The sequence below is a fragment of the Tamandua tetradactyla genome, chromosome 7 (assembly GCF_023851605.1).
Source record: "Tamandua tetradactyla isolate mTamTet1 chromosome 7, mTamTet1.pri, whole genome shotgun sequence".
NCBI lineage: Eukaryota > Metazoa > Chordata > Mammalia > Pilosa > Myrmecophagidae > Tamandua > Tamandua tetradactyla.
Window position 1 is genome coordinate 24,343,682 of NC_135333.1, and position 10,202 is coordinate 24,353,883.

A 10,202-nucleotide genomic window follows, 5' to 3' on the forward strand; every position below is an offset into this window, starting at 1 on the left:
TAAAAAAACTACCCATATACGAGTATGCACTCACTAATTATATGCTGGTAGTCCCATTCACTGAGACCAATTGTTTTATAAAACAAAATGACTTAGGCGGTTCGGTATAACTATGTGGCCTTGAATTTTTTCAGGACCCTAGCTGCAACCCCAGCGATTGAAAGTTGTTTTCAATAAAGATGATGTATTAATGCATTGGATATTGTTTGCTTGTTGGTCTTTCAAGACAAAATAGAAAAGAAAATCAGCAACCATTCAGAATTGAGTAGTTTCTATTTCTGTCTCTCATGGATTAGCTTATTTTGTTCTCCCACTGAAAACAAGAAAAGCTGAACAAAATCCATCTTGTACCATCTACGTGAAGTCGTTGGAAAGCTTCCAAGACAGACAGGCCTTGAGGGGCAAAGATGTGGGTAGCAGAGAAAAGCGCAAAGAAGTGACCCTTAACACTCTGCTAGTTTTCTTCTCAGGCATGTATTGATTCTCATGTTAGTTGAAAAAACTTTTTTAAAAAAGGCAGCTGAAAGGTATCGCATAGCATTCAGAAGTCTCACAACACTGAGAAAACAAAAATCAAACTTAAGAACCTCAAGGAAGGAAATCTCAAAAACAGCCCGGGCTCTCAGTTGTGACCTCTAGAAGGCTACACCTAACTAGGGGTAGAGCCAGCTTTATGAAATCAAAAGCCCACCCTTGAGTAAACTTAATTCTTGACTGGATTGATGTGCCCCTGCTTCAGCTGTCTGTCAGAGGACAGGGTGAATCCTCTGGAAGAGAATAATTTCATCCACAAATTCTACAGTTTTTCAAACAAAGTATCCAGCATTCCATCAAAAATTACCACGCATCCAAAGAAAAGCTCCAGAGAGGCACAGACCCACTAGAAATACACATTGGATTTATATTGGGCATGGATGCTAAAATAGCTAGGATTAATAAAACTGGTGGCTTGGACATATGTACCCCCCGTAAAAACATGTTCAGTGTACATGTACAAGGGGATTACACCTTTTGTGATTACTTCAGTTAATGTGTGGCCCACCTCAATCAGGATGGGTCTTAATCTTTTTACTGGAGTCCTTTATAAGCAGAATGAAGTTCAGACAAAGCCAGAGGATGCAAGAAGCTGAAGGTGAGTGGAACCCCAAGGAGAAGGGAGAGGCTGGGAGAGACTGCCATGTAAATTGCCATGTGACAGAAGACCCCAAGACCAAAGATCACTGGCAGCCAGCCCCAGAATGCCACTCTTGGGGGGGGGGGGGGAAGCATCACCTTGATGCCTTGATTTGGACTTTCCCTTACCTCAATAGCCAATAAATGCCTATTGTTTAAACCTGCTAATTGCATGGTATCTGCTTTACCAATGAATAAACTAAAACATCTGAGGAAAGACCTGGAATCTATAAAGGATCAAATGATAAATTCTGGAACTGGAAGATTAAATAGCTGAAATTGAGAATTTATTTAAAGTGCTGAGAGAAAATAATTTCCAACCAAGAATTTTATATCCTGCAAGGCTTTCTTTCAAAAATGAAGGAGGGGTTTAGACTTTCCCAGATAAATAAAAGCCAAGGGAGTTCATTACCACTAGACCTGTACAACAAACAATGATAAAGGAAGTTGAGGTTGAAAGGAAAGGGTACTAGACAGTGGATCAATGTGGAATAAAGAAATGAAGACTTCTGGTAAAGGTAACCATATGTGTAATTATAAATGCCAGTACTGTTGTGTTTTTTGGTATGTTACTCAACTTTTTACACGTGCTAAAATGCAAACAATAAAAATTCATAAATATATGGTTTTTGGACAAACAACATATAAAGATAAAATTTGTAACTAGTACAAAAAAGTTTCAGACTGGGGAGTATAGAACAATGTATGTGCATACTCTGAATGAATCCCAAGCCCTACTACAGAAGTGAGCTGAGATGCCACTGCTGCTTTTATGTTTGGGGAGCTACCTGCTACAAGAGAAAGCCTCCGTCCACCATTGCCACCAGACTCTTGGTAAGATCCAAACCTACACGAGGATGCCTCGGGCCCTGCTTCTCTCTCCCAAGTAATTCTGAAACAACTGTGAAAAGTCTCACATGAGTGCATCTGATTGGAGGAAGCTTAGTTTTAGTTGGAATCTTAGCACCAAGGAAATCCAGAAACAGTTTTTAACTTTAGACTCTACAGTACATGAAGCCGTGATAAAAGGGGAGTGCCAATCTATAGTATTTGTACAATTCATGTAAATATATAGATAGATAATAGATGCTCAGACCTCATGCCTTCCACTTAATAGTATGGCTTGGAGATATTTGTTAATTCACATGGATTTACCTCATCCTTTTTTTTTAAACCTCATCCTTTTTAATGATAGATTTGCATGGCATTGCATTGCTTACTATGGATATACCATAATTTATTCAACATTTCCTTTCTGGTGGACACAAGGTTTTTCCAATTTTCACTGTTAAAAATACTGGTGTAGTCTTCCATCTTCGCTCATTATATACTTATAATAAAGAACTGTGATTGTGTACATAACTCTGTATATGTGTGAACATTTCCATAGTACAAATAGATTTCTATAAAAATATACACTAATCTAGATCACTAGATTAGAATATATATTTCTATTTTTTTCATTACTAAATTAACTTCCAAAAAAACCCTTTTACCAATTAATACTCTCAAAGAGGTTTTTTTCTCCAGCCCTAGGTTAATGATGGTATTATCAGTCTTTTAAATCTAAGTGGGAGGAATAACACTTCCTGGTTTTAAAGCTTTTAAAGCCACAGTAGTCAAAACAGCTAGTTACTGGCACAAAGAATTGACCAATGGAATTGAATTGAGATTGCAAGGATAGACCACCCAACTGATCTTCAAGAAGTTTTCCAAATCCACTGAACTGGGACAGAATAGTCTTTCCAATAAATGGGCATGTAGAACAGCCAGTAGAATGAATGAAGACCCTTACTTTACACCGTATACGAAGTGGATCAAACAGCTAAATAGGGAAACATCTTCAAGACCTAGTAATAAGAGGTAGCTTCTTAAGCTTTACACCCAAAGCGCTAGCAACAAAAGAAAAAGCAGATAAGTGGGAACTTCTCAAAGGCTTCTGCACATCAAAAAACTGTCAAAAAGGTGAGGAGACAGCTAACTCAGTGGGAGAAAATATTTGGAAATTACACATTGGACAAAGGTTTGATATCCTGTGTATACATAAAGAAATCATGCAATTCAACAAAAGAACAACCTAATTATAAAATGAGCTAAAGATAAGAATAAGCATTTTTCTGAAGAGCAAATACAGATGGCTCAAAAGCACATGAAGAGATGCTCATTTTATTAGCTATAAGGGAAATGCAGATCAAGACAACAATGAGACACCACCTCACAACTGTAAGAATGGCTGCTATTAAACAAACAGGAAACTACAAATGTTGGAGGGGCTGTGGAGAAATCGGGACACTTATGCACTCCTGGTGAGAATATATAATGGTGCAGCTGCTATGAAAGACAGCGACTTCTCCTTCCCATCCCTTAAGGGACTTTGCCATATATATAAAAATACAGTTTTTTATATTTTTTAAGATATTTTAGGATGTATCCAGGTATTACATTACACTATTCAGGATTAAAGGCTCTCATTCTTATTCTGGGCTCCCTGTGTTTCTGTGTTTCAAATGAGCTATCCAGAGTTGCCCTATGACCCAGGAATAGCACTACTTGGTATATACCCAGAAGAGCTGAAAGCAGTGACACAGACAGCTGCACACCAATGTTCATAGCAGCATTATTCACAGTCGCCAAAAGATGGAGACAATCCAAATGCCCATCAACAAACAGTGGATTAACAAAATGTGATATGTACATACAATGGAATATTATGCAGCAGTAAGACATCCTGAAGCACATGACAAGATGGATGAGCCTTGAGGACATAATGCTGAGTGAAATAAGCCAGACTAAAAAGGATAGATACTGTTATGATTCCACTTTTATGACTATGGTAAAGGTAAAATCGGAGGCTTATAATACAGATTATAGGGAACTTAGAGACACACAGAAGCTAGAGATGGGTGAACAGTTAGCTAATGAGGTTGAACTCCAATGTAAGGGAATACATAGGCATGAAGGTGGTTCTGTAGTGGATCTATAAGTAATATTACCATATTGTAGATGAACATGATTGAAAGAGGTTATATAGACCTATGTGTCCTACTGACTAACACTAGAAATATAAATAAGTTCTTGCAAGAACTACTTCAAAGGTATGATTCATGTACAAAGAATGTTTAGGTCCAGGGTATGGGGGAAAACTGCTATTGCATGCTATGGGCTATGTTTAACAGGAAAACATCAGCACTACCACAGCAACACCTGGGGTAAATAATGGGGGGAGGTTTAGATTTCCTATTTGATGAAGGTGTGTTTGTTGGTTATCGATCTCTTGGGAACAATAAAATTATCTAAAATTGAGAGTGTTGATGGACTTTGGACATTATACATGATGCCTAATGAATGCAGGTGGCTGAAGGATGCACTGACTGAGAAGTAGATTGGCAAAAGATGGTGAATACAAATGACCAAATATTGTGTGGCTACAAAAAGGAACAAAGTTGTGAAGCATGCAACATTGTGAATGAACCTGTGGGACATTTGGTGAGGCAAAATAAGCCAGAAACAAAAGAACAATTATTACATGGTCTCCTTTAGAAAATGCTTATAAGAAAACAGGGGCGTAGGTTGTAAGCTCTTACAGTTGATACATTTAGTCCGGAGTGGTAATTATTATTTTTGGATTTTGAGAGGCTGTTTTATATATATATAACCTGGTATTTAAAGATAAGAACGAAGCCAATAGGTTGGGATTAAGGGATTCTGAACACAGGGGTAAGAAAGACATGGTCTATATTTTAGAATTGCACCTAATCTTTGAGACTAAAGCTGAAGAAAGGTTTATTTAGTCTGGAATCTAAATTTTCTGTAGCACATAATCTAATTCAACCTGTCTGAATAGATTATTTGAACAATCGAAACACAGGGAGTCTAGAATAAGAACGAGAGCCTTTAATCCTGTATATCTTAATGTAATGTCTGGATACATTCTAAAATTTACTAAGAAGATAATCAAAAACTATAGGCAAAGGCCCTTGAGGAGCTGGAGAAAAAATATGGAACTATTAAACTTTACCACTGGGGAATCCCCTGATACTGTCCCAAACATTAGGGACTCCCAAGTCAATAGGCCAAGCCCTTGATCTGGAGGCTTGCTCTTATGAAGCTTATTTCTGTAGTAGAGAAGCTAAGCCTACCTACAGTTATGCCTAAGAGTTACTTCCAGAAAACCTCTTTTGTTGCTCAGATGGGGCCTTTCTCTCTCTAAGCCCAACTCTGCAAGTAAAATCCTTACCCTCCCCATTATGTGGGGCATGACACCCAGAGGTGAAAGTCTCTCTGGCAACATGGGCCATGATTCCCAGGGTTGAACCTGCTTCTGGCATTGTGGGATCTACAACACCTTCCTGACCAAAAGAAGGGTAAGAAGTGTAACAAAATAAGGTATCAGTGGCTAAGAGAGTTCAAATAGGTTCAAGAGACTACTCTGGAAACTATTCTCATGCAAGCTTCAGCTATATATTGCTGTTTACCATGGTTTGCCAAACCCCAATCAAAATCATTCCTGTTAACCCTAAAGAACACCTAGGGTTCTATCTGAGATTCTACAATAGTTTCATGTACTAAGATTACTTTCCAGAAACCTCCAACCTCCAGATGATTCCTAGGCCAGATAAGTCCTGAAACCCAGAGGAGCCAGCTACTCCAAGAACATCAAATATTTCCGTCCCCCTATCCCATATTGTCACGCCTTTCCACCATGAAAAATTTAGATTGGGCATAGCCCAAGCACTCCTAAAGATTGGAAAGAAGGATTAAAAGAGAAGTTATAACAGACACGATAGGATTTAATAAATGAGTATGAAAGCTGAATCATTATACTGATATTTCTTTTAGTCTCCAGTGTTTTGGAGTAAGCTAGAAGGAAAAACCTGAAATTGTGGAACTATAACCCACACCAAACTCTGAAACCTGTTCTATAACTACTTGTTGCAATGTACTTTGAAAGTTAATTGCTTTTTTTGTATATATGTTATATTTCACAATAAAAAATGCTTTTTTTTAAAAAAAACTGATTTGTCACTTTTATATTCCGCGTATTAACCATGTATTCCTCCAGTACGTCACTTGTCTCTTAATTTGGGCTTTTAGTTTCTCTTTGTTTTATCTGTCCTTCTCTTCCTTTATAGCTTCTCATTTTAGGGTCTTATTTTCAAAAACACTTGGTAGATTTTTGTTTGTTTTATTTAGCTCTTCAATTCTTCTGGAATTTATTTCTGTATGGTCTGAGATAAAAATAAATTTAACATTTTTTCCAAACGGATAACTAATTGTCCCCAAACCATTTATTGAATAGTCTATTCTTTCCCCACTGATTGAAGATGCCAACTTTATAATACATAATTTTTCTATGTCTATACATCTTACTCTGGACTCTCGTCTGTTCATCGATGTCTGTTTCCTGAGCTAATAGTAATTATTTTCATTACTATAACCTTGAGTAAATTTTGGTTTCCAATAGGATAGGTTTTCCACAAAATTGATCTTTTCTAAAAAACGTTGTAGCTATTCTTTTGAATTTTTTTTTTCAGATGAATTTGAGTTTATCAAGCTCCATAAAAATCCCTTGGGATACTGAATGGCATTTCATTGAATTTACAATTTTAGAGAAATTTAACAGTTTTACTCCATTGAATATTTCCTTTTAGGTTTGTGGGATAGCTTTCCATTTATTCACTTCTTTTATAATTTTCAGTGAAGTTTAATTCTCTTTTTCACAGACTTTGCCACTTGAGATTATTCCTAGGTTTATAGTCTTGATAACTAATATGAAGAGGACACTTCTCATTGTATTTTATAATTGGCTATTCTGAACATATAGAAGAGTTGTTTACATTTTTTTGTGTGCTCTCTTTGTACTGGGTGGGCACCTTATTAAGTTCTCTCATTAGTTCTTATAGTTCTTCAGTTGATTTTTTAATAGATAATATTGTCTGCAAAAAAGGGATAGTTTACTTCTTGCTTCTCAGGATGTCTACCTTATACACCACGTGCGCACACACACACACATCCTTTTTTTGGGGGGGGTCTTATTGAGATGTCTAATACAATGTGGAACAGGCAATTTTAGAGAGGACATTGTTACAAATTTAAGAGACAGTGTCTAATAGTTTAAACTTGGTGTATTGTTTGCTTTTTTTCTGATAGAAGCAATTAATAGTTCCTCAAATATAACATGCTTTTCTTTTGGTATGGAGAAATTTACTCATCTCTTCTTCTCTGGCTAATTTGGCATTCTTCAAAGCTCAGCTTAAATGTCATTTCCTCTGCTAAGCCTCCCCTCATGTCCCCATCTAATTATGTTAGATGCTCCAACATAATTTTTTGTTTTGTAATTGCATGTTTAATAGCCTCCCTCCTTAGACTTAGTACTAGGCAGTATGATTTTGCTTTATTTTGTGTTACAGAAATTCAGCTAAATGGGATGCCTCACTGCTTGGTATTTTTAGAATGCCTTTTCCCAGCATTCATAGCAAGTTAATACATTCATAGTCTCAGGATATTTCTCAAATTTTGATCAATCAAAAGAATTTGAGTGATTATTATAAAACTAGTGAGATGAAAGTGCTAATTCCCCCTAAAGAGACTTTTCCGTAATCACAGTAATTACTAATATGTGGAACTAAGTGACCTGACTTCAAATTCTAATCCTACAACTTAATAACTGCATTAACTAACTGAACCTTATTTTGTGACTCTCTGGCTCCAGTAAAATGCGGATATTGAAAGTTACCTTAGAAGTACAAAGCTGATGCTGTCTAGATAAAATATTTACCAGTTTTAATAATCTAATACCTTTGAGTTTTCGTTCCTTTTTTCCAGTGGTTGCTTCTGTACTTGAAGTTGGATTTCCTGGTGACAAGCCATTTTTTTTCTTTAGTTAGGCTCCCTCCCTACTCTCAGTCTAACATGTTCCTTTCCCAAAGAAAACACAAATATATGCTGAATGAATGAACCATTCTGCTTTTTCTCTTGCCATGAAACACACTATTTGCATGTGGGGAATTTCAGATGCAAAAATAACCTGGCTCGCCTTCATTTCACTACAGCATATTGGGGTCAGGCATCTTGAAAAAGCCCTAACATATTTCTCACGCTTTTGAGAAATTCATTTTTCACTGCTGAATGCCAGTTGTCTCTAGCCAATTAAGAGCAATGGAACACAGAGGTATTCTCTGCTTATGAAAAGTGCATTTCACAGCCTCAGTGTGAGTATGCTATTACGCCAGGTAAGAGCATGATACACTCTGAAATGAGTGCAAAACAGAGCAGCAAAGGTGAAACGACTTGTGTTTTATGTAGATTTACATGGAAGAGCCCACTGGAAAGAAATATACATATTTTTAAAAAACGCTCCCAGGAGGCAGATCACTGAACATGAAATGCAGAAAGTCTTATTTTTCTGTACTTAATTTTCAATATCTATCAAATGGGGTAAAACCTTTAAAAGCTTTATGAAGACTAAACAAATTTTAAAATATACTGCTGCTATCACAGACTATAGCTACAAGGAAATATGTCGCAAATGTGACATGCTAGCTAAGAAGAGCTGTTGGTCATGTCTGTTGACCAATGAGCGGCCATTCAAGAAACAAGTACCTTTCTCCTTAAGTGATTTTCTCTCTCTGTTCTGTCCATTAGCTGATTTTGGTATTTTGACCTCTCCCAAAGTCACTCTTCAACCTGTGCCTCTCAGCAAGTATGTAGCAGCATAAACAGGTGTTAAGATGGGGATGTAGGGGTGGTCCACTGGGGAGCAGAAAACAAAGAGCAAAGTGTAATTTCCATGTACTTCCCAATGAATCCATATAAATATCCATTGTCTAAATGGGATGGTTTCAATTTTCTGTGTGATTTCTTTTAACTTGGATGTTTCATGGTGAGGCCTCGATTTTTAACTAGGCCACTACTGAAGAATCAGTAAGCCAAGGTGGTTAGTCACAGACTGTTTAAATCTTGGCTCTGCCACTTACTAGCCCTGTGACCTTAACCTCTCTGCACCTCTGTCTTATTTAAAGTAGGGATGACCACAGCTCTACTCTGCAGTAATAAATGTGTTACTTGTAAAGCATTAGAATAATGCCTGCCACAAGAAGCACTATCATTGTAACTAAAAAAAAAATTTTTAAACAGCTATTTGTTTGGTTTGCTCTTTAGGTAACTCTACGGCAAGATTTTGATTATTCAGAGGAGCAGAGTCTCCATCATTTTTATTTTCACTACAATACCTGAAACTGTGGGTATTTAATGGCTTTTGAAAAGAATGTTTTCCTTGTTAGAAAATGACACAAGCCTAGGGCCTGGTGACTACTCAAGAAATGTCTATACACAAACCTAAGGAACAAAAAAAATAGTCATTCCATCCCTTTTAAGAGTACAGAAATTCACCAGTGGTGCTATATATCACTACAAATTGTTACTGCCTTTTATGTTGTTTATGATAATTTGTAAAACTTAAATCATAATCCCTATTTGGAAGTCACTCGTTGTGAAGTAGTCATTGTGAAGAGGATATACCTGGTTAGACAGTCATCACTCAGGTACATTGATAGGTCCTTTGGGGTTTGCCTCTAAAATGCAGTTTGGTGATCAGATAATGTAAGCTTACAAGCCTGAGGTACTGGAAGCTCCTGGCATGGTTATACTTCTCGGGACACCAGTAAAGGAGTGTTTACTAGGAACTGCATATGCCAGTCAGGCTGAAAAGAACACTCTTGTTCCTGCCACCTCTCTTCCCTCTTTATGGGGCCAAGCTCTGCTGCACCCACATGCAAGGATTATGAATTCACCCTTAAAGGGAGGAAACACCAAGAACAAAACAGGGCTTTGGCCCTGAAAACTCAAGTCCTGCCAGTTTTACCAGTATTACTAAAATCTGAGGCTTCTTGGATCATCTATAGCCATCTATGCTGGGATAACATGAAACTGAATATTAGCTGTCTGCTATGCATCAAGCACTGTGGTCAAGGCTTTGTATGTGTTAACTCAATACCCAAACATTATTATGAAATAGGAACTTTATCCTG